Genomic DNA, 18,907 nt, shown 5'->3' with positions numbered 1-18,907 from the left:
TACAAGAATTATCACGACAACGGTCTGCCTGGAGACATGTATTACAGCAAGTCCTCGGTCCGACTCCTTGCTTACAACGGCAGAGAGTCCCTGCGGGAACAGGTACGCACTATTAGAAAGGTTCGGCCTTGTTGATAACTCTTTCCTGAAGGCAATGATAACAATGAGCAACGAGTGCTGCTTTTCGGCAAGCCAACTAATTGCGGCATTACGAAACGCTCTGCCGACCGCGCTAAAAGCGTATCCCCCAAGTTATGGGGATCGTTATCTGAAGCATCTCAAGCTAAAATAAGGCAATATGCAATTGGCAATAGACAATAGGAAATATGCAATAGACAATACACTATATGCACTATGGAATAGACAGTATAGGCAATAGGCAATGCGTCTATTGCCGCATGGAGAGTGCTTGGTGCTTTAGGTATTGTGTGAGGGCGCAGAGTTCACGGTGCGCGGCATATGGCGGAATGTTAGCGCCCTGCAATAGTATAGAACAGATAGGGCATCAGGTGGCTACCTCATCAGTCGAGTCCTAAACACTTGCCAACCTAGCTTCGTGAGTGCGACATTTGGCGAAAAGGCATGGGATATAAGCGAAACGTAGGATAGCCAAAACTTTCCTGTTTTCAGTTTCACGACTAATCATGGCAGGCGTGATACGCGAGCACGACGCCACAATTTCAAAGTATTCCTTTTTTATTTTGTACGTTTTGGTGCATGAAATCTTTTTAGAAATTCTAGGTTGAATTCCTAGTTCCTAGTATTGCAAGGTAGGATTTTGCTACAAGTAAATTGGTAGTTGCCAAATGCAGGTGTTGCCAAATGCCACAGTGAAATGGCGAGGAGGGGCGAGAAATTAACGGAGGTGGAACACACATGCCTTAGATTCGTGCGTGATTTCTGCTGCCCACGAATGGGAATTTTGATTTTCAGGGACATCATCTTGATGCACAGGGGGCCATTATTATGGCACGCTAGACGTGTTAGGTTACACGAGGACGGTAAACCGTAGCGTTCTGTCTTAGCTTTTAGCTTTTGATTTTATTTTCATGGCATCTGCACATAGCTAGTGTATAATATATTAGGAAGTTAGTTAATTAGTTCTTTAAGTAACCTGTTCACAATTTTCAGAAATTATTTATGTTTTTTAGTACGTTAATGTCCCACATTGAGAAAAAACATCATGGAAACCATCACGTCAGAAATAATGCCGTGGACATGACGACTGAGGCGTGAGAGTCAAGAATGAAAAGTGTAATCTTGATTTTTCTACCAACAAGCAAACTTCTTCTACAAAAGAAATTGAAATAATTTCCCATTGAATACTCTACCTGCCTAAAAGCAACCATCATTTTTGAATTAATTTAACGCCTATGGAATGCAGCAGCTTTTGGGAGACGTTAGCCACTGCCCTGACTCTTGGCACCTCACTGTCGAATGGAACCATTGCTTTTTGCCTTAAAGTGGTAACAAATATCACCGCGAATTCATTGCCATTGAGCTTCGTAAGTGTCTTGATGTATAACAACGAAGACAACAGGGTCAGAACAGGAGTATCAAAGAGCACAGGGGATTTAGTCGTTCCTCTATAGGTTGGAGTTTTTGTAGTTGAGGTTGAGAACTTCGAACATAAATTCCAACCAACCAGTCCCAATAGGCATCCTGTTGCATCTATTTCCAGTTGTGCACTAACAAGGCGAGGCTCGGCAGCAAGAAGTACGGCCTAGCCGTGTACGACGCGCAGTACGACGACTCCCTGAACCTCTGCGGCCGAGGAAGCTATCACCGGATCTCCACGATCAAGGGCGTTGTCGACGCTCTCCGCTCTAGCGCGCCCGGAGAAACCACCGCGGAAGATTTGGAGAATTGTGAGTCTGCCGCATACCACGCGGCCGCATCCGGCCATAGATAAGCCGCGCTATGCGTTAATAGAAAGAGTGCGATATTGGGTATTTACGTGAACGTTTCTCAGGAGCGCGTGATATCTATTGATGAGAGAAACGTAGTGCATCATTAAAATGGACAGTTTTCTGCCTTTCGCTGTGACCTCCGAGACCTTCAGCGCAAGTGTGCTGAATATCTCGAGGGTGATGCGCTACAGCGTTTGGGAGATTCACGGGCAATGTTTTTGCCAAGAAGTTTCGCTCTCAGTGAATGAATGCGGTAACCACTCAGTAAGTCAGGAATCGCCGACAAGTTTGTAGGACGGACACGAACATAAAAGTGGCAGTGCCGGCCTTCGTAGTTACGTTAGAAGTTAGGAGTGAGCCAATGTTTCTGACCCCCTCTATTCTCCTCTTCGGAGTAGCCTCTCTGTCTAACTCTTTTTTATAGATCCACCAGCGTGCCTAGCTTCTTCGGCGCTCTTCAGCGGCGGCAGAGCTTGCATTGCGGCCTCGCAAAACATTCTACCCCAATATGCGCTGACGAAACGAAAGGACAACTTTCGCGACGCGAGGCCATTTTAATGAGAAACTCCATATGCCCCGTGATTCACATCTTCATTATTACAATATGAAACATCAGGGATCCTATATGAGAACCAACTTTTTCCTCCCATGTCATATGGGAATATTTGACATGGAAGCTACGGGGCATATGGCTTTGTTTTTGTTCTCTTCAATAATGAAGCCTTACACTGTGTCGCTAGGGAGATCCCAACATGTTGTAGACTGTGCGAGTGGGGAAATCGCTCAAATATAGACCATCGACCAAAAATATAGAGTGTCGTGGTGAAGCGCTTCGCATGTTCGCACCTTAGGCGTGGGTATCACGGGCGCATTGCTCTTTGGCTCGTGAGAGCGCGTACTTGTCCAATATATGCTCCAGGACTGCAACGCTAGCCGAGTAAGAGCTACCGCGTCTACAGGATGGCGCCTAGTGAGTCGCGCTATCGCACATGTCACCTTCATGCGATGTTACCTGTACACTCTTACACCATTTAAATTGAGTAGAAAGCTACGGCTTTTTCTATAATACATTGAGCTCACCGTGTGCGAGGAAAAAAAACGCTACAAACTCAACAGAGCAAAGCGTCGCCGTGACAATGGTGAACGGTTGCCTGGAAATGGCGGCTCAGATAGCTGGGCCTAGCGTTATTTCTTTTTTGAGTGCCTTTACCTGAACGGAGTGCTGCGCAACAATTTTCATACCGTATTGCTCATATAATGTTCAGAAGTAAACAGCAGCTTTCTAAACGAGGTACTCCCGCGATTGCGGAAAACCTGCATATTATAATACCTCGTTGCTCAACCGGGTTTGCGGGTTTCCTAACACTTTACTGCAATTAAGGCAGGTATAGCCCGACGCAGCCTGGCGTCCAGCGGCCTCTCCTCCTCTCTTCTTTCTCAATGTCACGGAGAGTTATTGAAAGACATGGTTTGCGTCAGCCACGAGAGGGCACTGCTTTTCGATTCGGTGATGTCGGGGAGAATCGATGTATTTCTTTAGAATAGGTGTGGTGCTTATCATGAATACTGAAGGAATGTCCGCAGTCACTATACCCTATGCGGGCCGCGAAATGCGCACGTGCAAAGCGCATACGCGTGGTGAGGAACGCTGTTTATCGAGGGGTGCGATTGGAAATAAAGTAGTTTTACGAAATTACAACCGACAGGCTTGGTCGACTCTCTGATGCACGAGTCCCGATAGCCCGTGCCGGAATGCACTTTCGCCGCTAATGGGAGGGTCCACTGGTTCGCGGTCGAAAAGCACGAGTAGTTTGGAGTTTGGGGGAAAAAAAGGAAAGGAAGAAAAGAAGTCCAGGTCGTCACAGGCATAGGTAAATATGCGATATAGATATGGAAATTTTGATGACTAGAAATAATACAGAATAGAGAGATTGGGCAAATGATAGCGTGCCATTGATGTAAAAGTTGCTTTGTTCAAGCACCCTAGGCAATTACTGACGACGCCCCATTTCCCTGCGGATGTTTTGAAAGGTTTCATCAATTGTTAAAGGTCGCTGGTACGAAGAAGTTGGCAGAACTTGATGAGCCTGCTCAAAAGCGTCGGCAACCCGTCTCTGATGTCGTATGCTTTTATTTTCTCTCTACTTACGATAGTCTCCTGTTAGTGTGCACAAAATATGACTCCAAACAATGTACCACAAGTGCCCGTCCTTTCATACCAAAGGAGCAACGGCTGTTCATATGCATGTTCTCCCCATCGATTTTCTTTTTGTTTTTGCGATTTCAGAACCGGCAATTCATTTTTTTTTCAGTCAACGTTGACCAACCTGTTCCTATGTCTTCCGCCATCTTTCGCCAACATGCTAAACATAACGATACGAGTGAGGTTCTACAGGTGCAATTTATTTCGTTTGAAATAGAAACTACAATAAAATACATGTAGCGCTGAAATGGCCTCACTTTGGCTCTAAAGAGTCCCGCGAAAATATTTGCAGAAAGCTCTAAAGCCAAACTTGAGGACTTTAGAAAGGTTACCGCACTTTCGTGTTAAAAGACAATGGCTTATTTTATGGAAGTCAGTTGCCAAATATTGTTATTAAAATAATATGCGCAGCAATCTTGAGTTGCCAATGAATGTCCATATGTATATTCAGGTGCAAATCATAATAATTATCTATACGAAATATCTATCGTCATTGGTGCCTTTCAGTGCCCTGTCTTAAGCTTTTGTATAATAGCTCTTGCAGCGTTCTAACTAGCTTTTTATCCAAAATGGCATTGTTTTTTGCTCGTTCCTATGACACTGAGGACAAACTTGACCAGTGCTGTCTTTCGGCCTTGTTGGTGTGACATAGTAGCGACATAGTAACGGGTTGCCGACGCTTTTGAGAGGCTCATCAAGTTCTGCCAACTTCTTCGAACCAACGGCTTTCACAATTAATGAAACCTTCGAAAACTTCCGCAGGGAAATGGGGCGTTATCAGTAATTACCTAGGGTGCTTGAACAAAGCAAGTTTTAGATCAATGGCACGCTATCATTTACTCAATCTCTCTATTTTGTATTATTTTTAATTATCAAAATTGCGCTGGAACAGGCGTGGACAGTAGAGGAGGATGCGACACGAGCGCTAACTTTCACTTGTTTAACGTTACGTAAAATGCTTTTTTTTTTCGCCCGAGCAACGTTTTTTTGTGTCGCAGGTTTGAATCATACCGATCACATCAGCACCGAATCCACAAGCGCCTCAAAGGTGGAAACCAAAACACCGGTAACCGCCGCGACACCTACTTCCAACAACAGCGCTTCTTTGGCCTCAGTGGCTACTACTACTAAGACGCTCACGGGTTCGTCAACTGTTTCGACAACGCAAGAGCCTACCACAAGAGAAGCAATGACGTCGCCTGAAGGTGAAGTATCTTTTTTTCGCAAAGTTTTCTACGGCCTACTTATAAAGAGAGTCGTCGCAGTGGAAGCTTACTAGTGAAGGCGTGTGCTGCTATACCGGATGAAGTACTATCCCACAACAAACCTGCCCAGGTTGCGATCAACCATGGCTCGCTTTAGGAAAGTATCATTGCACGACTGTTATTTTCGAACATGGCAAAAATTTCTTTATTCTTCTTAGGTACAAGGAGGCCTGTTTACGCCAGCACACAGAAAGGATGGTGTTGGCGGCTAACAGAACTCTGCGCGTTCCTACTAACGCGAACACATGTTTCGCAAAACGCCTACGTGATGCAGACATGCGCGCTGCAAAAGCCAACGCATGTAATGCGCAGTAACTGGCTTTTTTAAAACTCTGACGGCTTTTCTCATTGACGTTAAACTCAGGCAGTTCATTTTATTTCTGGTGACGACAGGCTGAAGGAACGGATTGAGTCTTAGCTCTGTCTCTTGACCTCCAAGCACTTGTAGTGTCCAGAGGACAAGCGCACAGTCTAGCTACGAAAGAATTGTTACACAAAGCAGGAAGGTTCAAATATGCTTGTTAAAAAGTCATTTGGAGCTATCTTGCAACGAAGCACTAGTGGGGGAAGGGCTAGAGACAATCTTGTGGGAGTGATACTAAGGCAGGGATTATATCCTGATGAGATGAATGGGGCACCACAAAATAAAATTGTTTCTAATGATTTAGACAGTTTTGATGCGGGGACAGAAAAGAGGGTGCATATTCAAGTTTTTCGGAGTTTGACGTTTTGAGATGTAACTTTAGTGTATATTCTAGACATAGTATAATATTTCGTTCTCAAAAGCTAATTTACATGTTCCCGTTAGCGTTGGGTTGCTGAATGCAATCGGATTACGAAACGTTGTTTGTGATTGTTGTGCCCACATGACGATATTATTAATTCGGCATTAGCACTACTTTATTTAGCAAATTAGCATACGCATTTCATTGGCAACAATATAGAAACAATCTTATACGAGAATTGCGATACTCCAAGGTATAACGCAATAAGGCGTACATCGGAAACTGGTGCGTTTTGAATAGACTGACTTTCCCCTCCACGGAGCCTCTGATCACCCAAAAGTTGCTGGGGGACGTGCGACCCTGTTATGCATTTCTGCTTCATTTCTCTGCACTGTTTAGGGAAATTGAACAAGCCTTGCACAAGTGTCTGCTATTGTAGAAAATTGTCAGCTTCGACAACATCTGTTCCTCGTATAGACTCAGTGAATATGACGAAAAAGCCCATGAAAAGTAGAAGAAAAAAAAAAGCTCGTCTACTTAAGGCGCACGTTAAAGAATCTCCAGTTATGAATTTAGTCCTGAACCCTGCGGCACGGCGTTTGGTCTAACTTACCATGCAGTTTTGGGGCGTTAGAGCCCACATTTCATGATGCATATCAACATGAAGATGCACCACCTTCTCTTATTTTAACATAAAAAATGCAGTTTACTTATTTGGCGGCATCAAGGAAGGGTAAAAAATTACGAAGCCACGCCTCAGATTTTCCGAACCATGTCCACGTAGAGACAGACAGTTGGGAGCGTCTTTTATTCTTGGGCCCTCTGGCAATAAGGTGCTCCGCCGCATGATCCACATCAGCTCTATATCTGCCATGCAGTGTTCTGATAGGGGCTATTGCCATTTCCCCGTACATTCGCATTTCGCATGCGTGAAATCCCTAAATGATTTAGAAAGTTTAACTTAGGTTGTTCACTTACAATTCCTGTAGTATAAATTTGAATCACGAATAAAATGATGCACTCATTTACTTATGAAGCATAAGTTCTTCATTAAAGGGACTGAATATGCGACCGGATGAAGGGCTAGATTCGTGGTTTGCTTGGAATGTTCTTGAAACAATTTTATGAAGTATCTAGTTGCTGTTCAACACTATCATGACTACTCAATGAAATGCCACTTTTTGCTAGCCGTTTGTGATTTCATTGTTTTTTAACATGTCTCCTTTGATAACTCATACAAAAACGCAATTGGTGCTATGAAATTTGAATAAATGCACAGCACACACCCTCTTTTCGCAGTATTTTTTCTTTTCGTTTTATCAGTGTAAATGCTCGTAGTCAGTGATTCGTTAATGATTGTTTCATAGTTTATGTTTAGCAATCGCAAGAAACACTAGAGCTTCACAAAGCCTAACGTAGCCAGTGCAACTTTCCTTCAGGGGATCCTTCAGAGGTGGTGGGAGTGCTGCGTACATAATTTGTCATTTGGAGTGCCCAAGAGCGGGGGTAGCTGTTGTACTTGGCGCTAGCAACACGTAATATGTTGTTTGTTTCCTCCCAATTCCAGATCGTGCACAGTCTTCTCCTTTCATTTGCATCTTCAGCGACCACCTCGACGTGTCTATCAGCTTACCCGAAGACGGATTGTGTGATTTCGTCTTCTTTGACGCGATTCACAAGAAAGGCGGAACCCTTCTGCAAGGACCGTTCAAAGAAAACTTTGCGCATTTCCTCACTGCTGCTGCTCAACAAATGAACACGAAGTACGGCGTCGGCTTCGACTACGGGTAAACTGCAGACTTCGTTAATTTTCCATATCTTTATCGCCGACATGTAGAATGTAAAATTCCGTAAAAGGGCAGAGAAAAATGTGACTCGTCATCCCGGCCCTGCAAAAGTCGATGGGCAGCGAAAGTGTTCAAAACCTCCACTACAACTCTTGAGGGGGGGGGGGGGGGGGGTACGCAATTTCTTATTGCTCTATTCCTCCTCCGGTACTTTATTCAGCCGCTGGAGGATGTGGGCGTGCGAACTTCCCCTGTACCGCCACTGGCCGTATTACCGTTTCTTTTCCCTTTGCTACTACTCGTACTCACGCTGCTCCTGGCGTGTCCTACCTATGCGTTGCCTACCCATAGCGGTGCCACAACCACAATGGAATCAGTTGCTAGGGTTGTTGTTTTATGTATAAAGGGCTGGTGACGTCACTCCCCATGTCACACGCTGGCGTCGCTAAGGCAGCTTTGCGCAACGGTAATGCTTATCAGGAAATGTATGTGGGGAGCCCCTTATCCCCAATGATGTGGTTTGGATGCTTGTTTTGTGCTTGTTCTTTAATGAGACGTATACTGTGCTGTATGTTGTTTGCGCGATACGAAAGAATGTATGCGCTTTTCGCTTCAATCACCGAAGGTTGATTTTAGTGGCGCCAGCATCTAATGACACTCTTGTTTCTTACGCAGCAACTCTGGTTCAGCCCCTGAGACGACCTGGGAGGAAATTCAAAATTAATAAGAAAAATAAGAAAAAATAGTATATTACAAAATTCACGGATTTCATTAGAGATGTGATATCAGAGCATAAGTTTAGTTACAAGTTGAGTTACTGAAGTGCCTGTAATAAATAGATATGATTAGAAATCACTTATTACCACACACCAAAGCACAGAATCGTAAACTTCAGAGATACGCCACGTGAACACGACTTTGGCGAAATTCCTAGAAACCCGGAAGTACAAAGCAGAATAATGACGTCACTAGTGAGGTCACACACAAGAAGCTGGCATGATATTTACCTGGCTAGTTAATGGAAAACAGTTGCCTCCAAGTTCGGTTCGTGCATTGCATTCGCCTAAAGATTACCAACGCCGAGGTGCGAGTGCCATTAAGAGACACCTGAGTCAAAGATCACGGTCGCCTACCATTTTTCTTTTTTTCATTCACGTCTATGACTTTGGTAGCTCACAGGAAACTGATCTTTGCTTTAGTCTCAGGTGGCAATCCGTTCGTGGCATGGCGGCGCATATGGAGGGTCGATTTTCCAAGCAGAAGTAGTGCTTTTAAAAAAAAGATAGATGGTGGTGCTTTTGTGTTGGCCCCTCACCACGACGGGAGATCCCCGAATCGCGAAATCGCTTAAGGCTCGGAGCCTGCCATGGTTTGCCTTTTTCTCGAAAGACTCGGCCACCTCGCAGCTAAGCCCACAACCGCGCCGGTAGGGTACTCATTCTGAGCCGGAAAGATCACGTGACCCCGTCCAACAGGGACCACATTTTGACTTGCCCAATGCGAGTCCTCCTAGGAGACCGTGCGTGAGCTTCCGCCACACGACAAACCTTGTGGTGATTCCATGGGGTGTGATGAGAGGCTAAGTATCCGCAGGTGGCGTGGGGCAAAGAAAAACGTTCCGCTAAAACCCATCTCTCGATGACTGTCGAGGGTAGCGCGTTAAGCATTGAATCAACAATCCAACATAACTTATTGCCACCTTCGAAAAAATTTATGCATGATGCCTCTACTGCAGAGGGTCACGTTTCTCGCGCTTCGATAAGAACACCCGGCGCTTGACAGCGCCGTCACCGCGAAGCCTGAGCGCGTTCTCCTAAGGGCGTGTTGCACCAATGCGCGGTGAAGACTGCGAATGGATCCCTCGCTTGCCGCAAATTTAGTGGCGCCTATTAAGCGACCCAAGTTAGCGAGAGGTTCATTCAAAAGCGACACATACCTAGTGCATTCATGGCACAGCTCGCTTAAGAGTTACTATGATATGTGTTCATTGAAAGCGGCATACTCCCATTCCATTTGTGGCGCATCATGCGAATGCGTCGTTTTGCTGTCCGTGATTAGCCCTTGTTACGTGGATTGGCTTGCGCTCATCATTGGGGAAATGAAAGAGACTTTTTTTTTTCGTGAGGATAACGCCGTGAGAAGTCCTTTCCAACTAGAGGCTAACAGCCTTGCTGTAAAGGCTACAACTTTAGCAGCTTCGCAACGCTTACAATATAGATACTACATACACTATTCTTACTATATTTACAAAACACAAACGTTAGTAACTAAGAAACGTAAACAGGTGAGAGTGGACATGAAATAAGTTTTCTGCCGTTACGTACACATTGAGTATTGTGATGTATAATACGAAAGCAATCCTCTTTTAACTGGTATTTCTAGAGTAAACGTGGCAATGCATCTTTGAATCGTTCGGTAGCTATTTATAAGTATCTACGAATAAGCCATGCTCACGCCATTGTAGCTTTAGATCTTTTTCATAGAAGACTGACTTTCATTGAACATTTTCAATGTAACACGTGCATCTTTTTACGCAATGACCCCTGAATGAACAAAAATCCAGCACAATCCATCTCACGGTGATTGTCAAAAGTTATGCGATCGGCACTGAAGCAGTGTAGCCAGACACCGTATTGCTAACACTGAAACTTATCAGGTTTGTACACAGCCGGGACAAGGTCAATTCACATGGCCGCGAAGGGGAGGTTGAAATGTGGTTTCAAACCAATCAGCAGTGACATCAATTATGGTCGTGCCATTGAAGCGCGACTACATCTCGCTGGGAAAAACACTAGATGAAAATTATGCACCCAATGCGTCACCAATGGAAACATTTGAAAAAGTACACAGGCTCTTTTCTTCCATCCACGAATAACTATTGCTACGAAACTGTGCAGGTTTTCTGAAGTGTGCTCGTGGCGGTGCGTGCTGAGATATGACCAGATTGTATTACCGTATTGAATGCTGTATTGTCGTCAACACTCTCTTGCGCCTAGTAATAAGAAGTGATGACAATTTGCGTATAGTATTAACGTTATAAAATTTTAATCAATAACTTTCTAACTGCCTTTTCACTAAATATTATATTTTAACTATGTCTTCAGTACTAGAACAAAACTACAGGTGGCAAGCCCGTTGTGTTAGTGAAAATGAAAGTGTGGATTTTGTAAATTATTTCAATGTCATGCTGGGGCCCTATAACGTAAAACTATTTCAATATGTTTTTATTCCAATCTCCTGACGTCAAATTTGCGTAACTGCCGACGCAAGCATCCGGCGGTGACCCGCAGGCTTGTCTGAACAGACCAATCAAACGCTCACCTCGTTTATAGGCGGTCGCTTTTGTTTGCTTTAAAAACAAATAACATTGCCTACAGTGAGCGCCTTGTCTTATCTAATTGGCTGATAAGAGGTGAGGAGCACGCTCAAGTGGGGGGGATTCGGTGGGGCCAAGCCAGTGCACTGAAAATCGATAACCGGATGAAGAGGGTGGTGCCGGCGTTTGGAATTGGTCCTCTTTCCCTTACTTAGCTTGCGGTGGCTGGTCAAAAATCGCGGCGGCAGGCAACGGAAGCTTAAGAATGACGCTAAAACGGATCCCCAGCAAAGAAGAGTTGGCAGAACGAGGTCGTAAACGTGCCGAAAGTGCTCGAAAACATTTCATGGCCACGCAAAAAGTTTTATTATACGCAAATAAACCCATGCTCTCGACAGGGGCGAGTAGCCAATGCCTCAGCGACAGGCGGCAGCCATCTTTTATTCCTCTCGGAACAGGGCAGCGTGCGGCTATTCAGAAGAAAATTCAGTTTTGTTCGGCATATTAGTGCATCTTGAAAGCGTGCGCGTCACGTGGACGCGGTGAGTTTTTGAGGTCTTGTGACGTCGTGTGATAAGCAGTGGTGATAAGTGGGTGTGTAGCCCGAAAAATGTTGACCAATAGACGAGAGCTAATGGCGAAAGGGCGTCGAATCAGAAATAACTATTTTTCTTTTGTTCAGTCCAATCATGCATAATCAGAGTGTGCACGTCATATCAGATGGGGAGCTATCGCGGTTTTCGTGACGTCGCATGACTGACAGGCGAAGTGGGTGTGGCCCAGAAAAGCTTTTGACCAATCGCTGAGGGCTGATTGCAGAATTGTAATTGATACGTTTGGAATAGCTTTACGTTATAGCGCCCCACAATTCGCATTCAAATCACATAAAGATGACTGTCAATTTTTGCAATACTGGCTAGTTGGAGTCGTAAGAAAGAAGTCGGCCTCCATTCCACCCTTGAAAGTGGATACAGCGAAACTGGTGTGGACGTTACACATGTACTACCACCCCAACAGACGTTGAGCGACGCTACACAAGCACCGCCACCACAAGTGACGTACGTCAGGCGCGCACGCACATGTGCGGAAGTGTAGCATACTTCTTTTGTTTTAGGCTGTCTGCCAAGTGCAAGTGCTTGTTGAGCTAAATAATGTTTTCATCGGAAAATGCGTAAAGCACTACTTACGCACAAGCGGGAGACAGGACAGCTTCTGTTACGCGGAACATAATTCTGTTACGCGAAAACTAAAAGACAGACCCCTTTTGCGACTGCCAGTTTTAGATGAGCTAAGCCACGAAAAATCCCGACGATCTTGAGGCTAACAGCTTCGCTGTAAAACATGGTTGCTTTTGGTCCGCTGCCACAGGAAATATTTGCAGGTATCAAGCAAATGTTCTTGCAGAAAGCGCATTTCACATGATTCGTGTTGTTCACATTTGCCATCTTGTACTCTTGGCAGGTCATTCACTTAACCAAGCCCGAATGGATAAGAGCCCGTTCTTATCACAGGTCAAAGAGCATAGGTTTCCGGGTCCTATTGGTTCCTGCGTATCTGTTACAATACCTAGACTCTTGGTATTCTTGCGTAATAACGGCAATTTAGGCTTTTTAGAATTATGAAAGCTAAAGCCTAAAACATGTTCTTTATTTTTCAGAAACTACCGGGAAGTCCGCGACATACTGATGAAGCCGAGCGCTCCTCACTTGTTGCGCGGTTTGACTACCCGTGGAATTCGTCATTTCGGATTTCTCAACACTGAGGTGTACTACTACGACGGCAACGACCTGCAGGCGCTTATCGTCATCCTCAAGGTGCGGTCCAAAAAGAGAAATTGTCTCAAACATGGCGCAGTTTGTTATGTAACTGCTTTAGAATCAGGGTGTGATGCTGGGTTTGTTGGTAATCTATGTGCGAAGCGTGACAACACACAAAAGACGGCAATGCATGACGGAGACAAGCGCTCAGTAATTCGTAAGCCTTCAAGTGATAGTACCAGGTTGACAATTGAAGCCGCGGCTATTGCTGAAGGCAGTTGTCAGCGAACCTTCTTGCGCCTTATAGTAAAAGGAACTTGTTTATCTATAATTCGTAGGAGCTGGCACACTGTGGTAATCCACGCAGAGGTGTTTTTCTTCTTTTTTTTTCGGCCAGGCATGGCCCGGCAGTTGTGATTGTTATCACGTGCACTGGTGTATAGAGACCTTTCGCGGATCACTTTGCTCCGGAGAAGCGAGATGGCGCTTTCGGCAGCACACGGCACGTTGCCTCAGCGAAAGCGCACGAATACGAAACTGTTGCAACTTGTGCTCTGCTTCTGTGCGATCAAATGTCGGATGTGACAGTGGGTTTTCGCTAGCGCATTGTTCTCCATTCAGGCTGCAAAATCTGGAGCGGTAGAAGAAAGAAGTGTGCTGCGGTTGCCTGCAAAAATACTGACTGGCATAATAAGAAATGAATATATGCGGCCGAATTCACGGACCACTGCTACATAAGGACTGCCTGTATTAGCGGCCCTTCGCAATGCACGGCTTACCCCAATGTAAAAAAAATGACTCATCCACCGCCGCTGAATCCCTAACCTCCAAAGACAGAACTTTAATCCCGGAACGCCCACAAGAGTGATTAGCGCTCGTGTAACCAGTGACAAAGAGAGTAGCGCCGCTCCGTGTCATACCAGGGTTCTCGCATGTTATCTACACCCATCCACCCTAGGCCACAGGACCAAAGGCCAACCTCCATGAAGCGAAGAAGTAACGAACTTTTGGCTGGCCGACGTCCAGAAACGGGCTGTTCGCCGCCGATCTACTGTCTCTATAGATATTCGGCGACCAGCCAACCGCCGCCACCAGATATCTGGTGGCGGCGGTTGGCTGGTCGGTTGGCATAGCGCAGAGGTAGGCTTCCGCCGATCACATGTTGACGGGATTTTCGGTTGTTGACGCTGCGCTATATTGACGGACGGACGGAAAAAACTCTAATGAGAATAGGACCTGCGAGGCTGCCAGCCCGGGCTCAGGCCACCCGGGCATTATGTGCGGTGAGGCATAGCATTTCCACCGCTGCCCGGGCCCGCTGGATTGCCTATAGTTGGTCGTGTAGTCCCGAGCTAGTCAGAGCGCTTAGCCATCGCTCCTTGAGAAGGTCCGGTTCTAGGTTGTCCTCTACATATATTGCTTTGATGAAAAAGGATAGAAAATTGGGCGAGTTGGTGCGGTAACATAATCTTGAATTGTAGCGAGAAGTGACACAGAGACTAGAAGCAGACAGGACGAGTGCTAACTCTCAACTAAATTTTATTGAAATGTTTATTGAATTTTATTATATATGTTGTTAGTTTCAATAAAAATTTTGTTGAGAGTTAGCGCTGGTCCTGTCTGCTTCTAGTCTCTGTCTGTGTAACTTCGCGCTACAATTCAAGATCACATTGCTCTGATCTCTGTGCATTTCCATTAGATGTGTGCCATGTATACTTCCTATCTTCTGTTCAAGTGCTTGTTTTCCAGCGCTGTTTTTCCTCCTTGTTGTCTCTTTTGCCTCATGGCATTAGTCAATTATATGTGGCGGCCACTGCCTGTTTTGTTGAGTGACCTGCTTTTTGACGATGCTTCGTCAATGCAGACAGGCAACGCGATACCGTACGTCCCGCCACGTTTTGGAGGTGCCTTTGACTGGCGTTTCCTGGGTGCCGATAACTGGCACTTCCCATAAAAGCGAGAGCTGAAGCACCGCGTGGATGCGGAGAAAAACTTGCATTCTGGGCTCGTTTGCTGAATTTTGACTTTTGTAAATCTGCACTATACTCCGTTTCATACATCAGGTGCAACGCTGTGGAGGCTCGAGATACTTTTTGCAGTGGCTGCGTTCGCATTTAGAAATAGTTCGGTGTTTCTTGACCCAATCTTTGTGAAAATTTTCTGCATATAAGTTCAGCTCTGAATGAAAAAAAAAAAGAATTTACCCATAGAAACTACCGATGCACTTATACGGCTGCTAACACATTGTTTTAAATCAATTCGATTTTCCTTATTTTTAATTGCAGCCCGTCACGGCAGCTTCACGTGCATGCTCGCGAGAGCAAACGCCGCTCGCACGCTGCGAAGCATAGACGGAAACGCGCGGAGTGATACATTTTGGTGACCGGACTTCTTGCGTAGTTTCCACAGCCTTGCACCTGATGTATGAAACGGAGTGTGTATATATATATATATATATATATATATATATATATATATATATATACTGTGTCTTGTTAAATAATCAATCGATCATTTTTGCTCTGATGGCTAAAGGACATCTGTCGTTGTGCACCCAGAATCGTTTCTTCGTCTTCTCTTCGTGCTTACTTATTTTTAAATCAGCGACTTCTTTTTTCTGCAGAAGAAGAATGACGATTGCCATATTCGTCGTCACACAAATAGCTTTTCGTGTCTCCTCGATTGCTGGCGACGCGCGAAGACGAATGCGGACGGAAGAGAAACTTAGCTGTGCGCGAGCGGAACAAGCCGTAAACAAATGGTCACAGACGAGGGATAGCATCGGCTAGATGTGGACGTGTCGCGTTTATATATATGAAGTATCAACCAGAAGAGGTTCTGACGAACAGCGACCACTTATGCACGCACTTTCTTATGTCAGTTCACTTATTTCACGTGCAACAGCATTGGCTTAGGCGCATTTTTACCTTTTGCTTTTATTCACCAGCGTCGCTTTGGTAGTCTGCTTGTCTGGCCACAATGGCTCCTCGCGGGCTGAGTCGACGACATGGTTCGCCCGCTCTTGGTTGCACGGAGCGTGGTGTGACAAATAGCGCAGGACTTTTCGTCACGTCATGTTCGTCGCGAAAGTTCACGCCATGGAGGTTGGCCTTTTAAAAGTCGGAGAGCAAACGCGCCGTCTTCCGTCGCGCGAAAGTTCCTAGGGGCATTCGGCGGAGGAATAGGTCCGTTGGGCTCCAGCAGCAACTGCGTATTTCGCGACCGCAGGCACAACGGAAACTGATGATCGCGGCTCAATCTCGCGCGCGAAATGGAGGAAAGTGGAGAGTTCAGCGCTGGATGGAGGGGGGAGGCGGCTTCTACATTACCAGCAGCTATATCTGCCGCCGTATCTGCAGCAGCAAATACGGCGGCGCGCGGTCGCGCGCGCCGTATCTTAAAAGCGATCTGCAAGCGGCTAATACCTCTGTTCGCGCTCTTTTGTCGTGGCTGTTGGCATTGAAGCGATAGACAGCACGAAGGTCACTTCGCTCGCTGCCGCGGCCACACTTGCTCACGCCAGCGTTTTGACAGCGATTGGCCGCGGTCGTTGAGTTTGATTTGTTCATGTTGTCGGTGCGCGCTGACACCATGCTTGTTCATTCAGTTGGTAAGCTAATGTCTCCAAGTTTATACTGCCGATAAAACACTATCCTTACTTCGTACAACTGGGTACTAATTTCCTATCGCAATTGATGCTCCTGCTTTCGGGCGAAACGGCAAAAATCATTCCGAAACATGCAAACCCAACCACGCATACCGAACCACCCAGGCCCTCCATGTAGCGCAATGAAGTCACTGAACTAATTGAATTTCTCAAAGGAAAATTCGTAAGAAAGATCATAAAGTGCGACTTACGCCGTACGTACAGACATGACAGTGCCGGACTGTGATTTGAATATAAGGCAAAACATAATTCTGTTACGTGGAAACTCAAACACAACCTCTTCTGCAACGTTTCTACCATTCATAGACCGACAGCACGGCCAGATTTGCGCGCGCAGGCGCGCACAAATTTCGGAGGCCGCGGAGCGGCGCGCCCGGTTTTTTGCAACACCTCCAAATGGCGCAGGCCTCCGCCGCATCGCGGCCCACGCAAGAGGCTACCAGAAAGCTCGCCTTCGGGCATAGCGTTCGCCGCCAGCGTTTCCCCATAAACATTACGGTTACATAAGCTGCAGTTGCCGGGAAGCGTGAGAAGCAGTCGGGGATCTTTGAATGCCAGCGCGTCCCACTCTTACGAGGAAGCTTAAGCTCTTAAGAGGGTGCTCCTATCTAAGCACATGTAAAAGGAGAATTCGTTTTTCTCGGAAACCACTGCACCAAACTTGGCGAGGTTTGTTGCATTTAGAAGAAAAGGTTTATATCTAGTGAATGTTGGTTTCGAATTTTCGATTTAGGTCGTCAATGTTTAGTAGAAGTGGCAAAAATCGCAAATTTTCAGAAAACATAACTATCAAGCTTAAAACTCCGTAACTCCACGATGAAAAACGATATCACAATACTGTGAATTGCATCTAATAGTACCTCTAAAGCGGACAAAATTGATATGTTACATATGAATCTCAAAAAAATTAATATGGAAATACAGCTTTTGCCGTACCCTTGTACACAACGCAACGAATTCACGTAAGATATAAAATGACATTTAATATTTGTCCGCTTTCAATGGTCTAGTGGTTGCCGTTTACAGAACCGCGATATCTGTTCTTGATTTAGAGCTGCTGATTTGTCAACTTCGTGCTTCAATAGAATTTTTGAAAATCTTAACATAATTCAGGCCTTAAATAGAAATTCCGCTTCAGACAGCCACTGTAATTTAACTTTCTCTCTCAAATGAAAGCAATACGATTAAAATCGGTCCAAGGGTTATCTCAGAAAAACGTTTTCGCGTTTTAAATGTATTTGAATAGGCCGCGTCGCATTTGCGCCCGCGCTAAAGCTTCCTCTTAAAGGTGAAGCTTAAGCGTCCTCCAAATATATTTTTCTCTTCTTTGCTGATCGTTTGTGTAAAAGTTAAACATGATTTTTTTTTGGCTGCTAGTGCTTCATTTGCATGCGTTCTCATCCCACAATGCACAAACTAGTGACTAACGACCTTAACCATCGCAATAGGTAAAGAGACATATTCTGCTGGAATGTTTCTGTTATTGCGTTCTTTTAGAAAAGTGCAATAGTGCTAATGTAATATATATATATATATATATATATATATATATATATATATATATATATATATATATATATATATATATATATATATATATATAGGTCCTCCGCTTCCACATGAAAACCCTGAGCGACTACTGTGGTTGTGCGTCGTAGCATGGACGTAGAATTATGCTGGCATATTTTGCTCCATCAAAACTGCGAACCAGGTCGTAATAATCTCGTGGTTGTGAGTGCCGTGTGCGCTATAGCAATATTGGGGCAAGAAAAACTTGCAGATCCCACGCACTGTGCGTATCTGTGTACGCCGAAATGGCGAATTATAAGAGCCGCGCCGCAGAAGTCGCCGAAGAATGGGTTCCCTAACTTTTGTATTCCTCGACCGCTAGAAAATTAGCTCCGTAACTTTTAAAAGTAAACTGTTACTATGCCAAGTGCCTAACGCACCGCACGACTCTGTGACCTCGCGCGTGCACTACAGGGATTCATAAAGGTGCTTAATGCGACTTTTAGGCACGTGCCCGTGGTCTGATGGTGACAGCAGCGGGCTTTTTCCTCGGAGGAACCGGGTTCAGGACCTACCATAGAATATATATATATATATATATGGGGCTCTTGTGAAGATCACGCACAATATCGTATAAATGACCGGGCATAAACGCGAGGGAAGTCCCCTCCACGCTGTGGCTCGCAGCTAACCTATGCAAAATAAGCATAAAGACAAAGTCAGAAAAAAAGTTTGGATCGTTTCGAAGGGCCGGTCATATGTTTCCGC

This window comes from Dermacentor variabilis, chromosome 9 (assembly GCF_050947875.1).
Source record: "Dermacentor variabilis isolate Ectoservices chromosome 9, ASM5094787v1, whole genome shotgun sequence".
Classification (NCBI taxonomy): domain Eukaryota; kingdom Metazoa; phylum Arthropoda; class Arachnida; order Ixodida; family Ixodidae; genus Dermacentor; species Dermacentor variabilis.
This window is presented reverse-complemented; position numbering follows the sequence as displayed.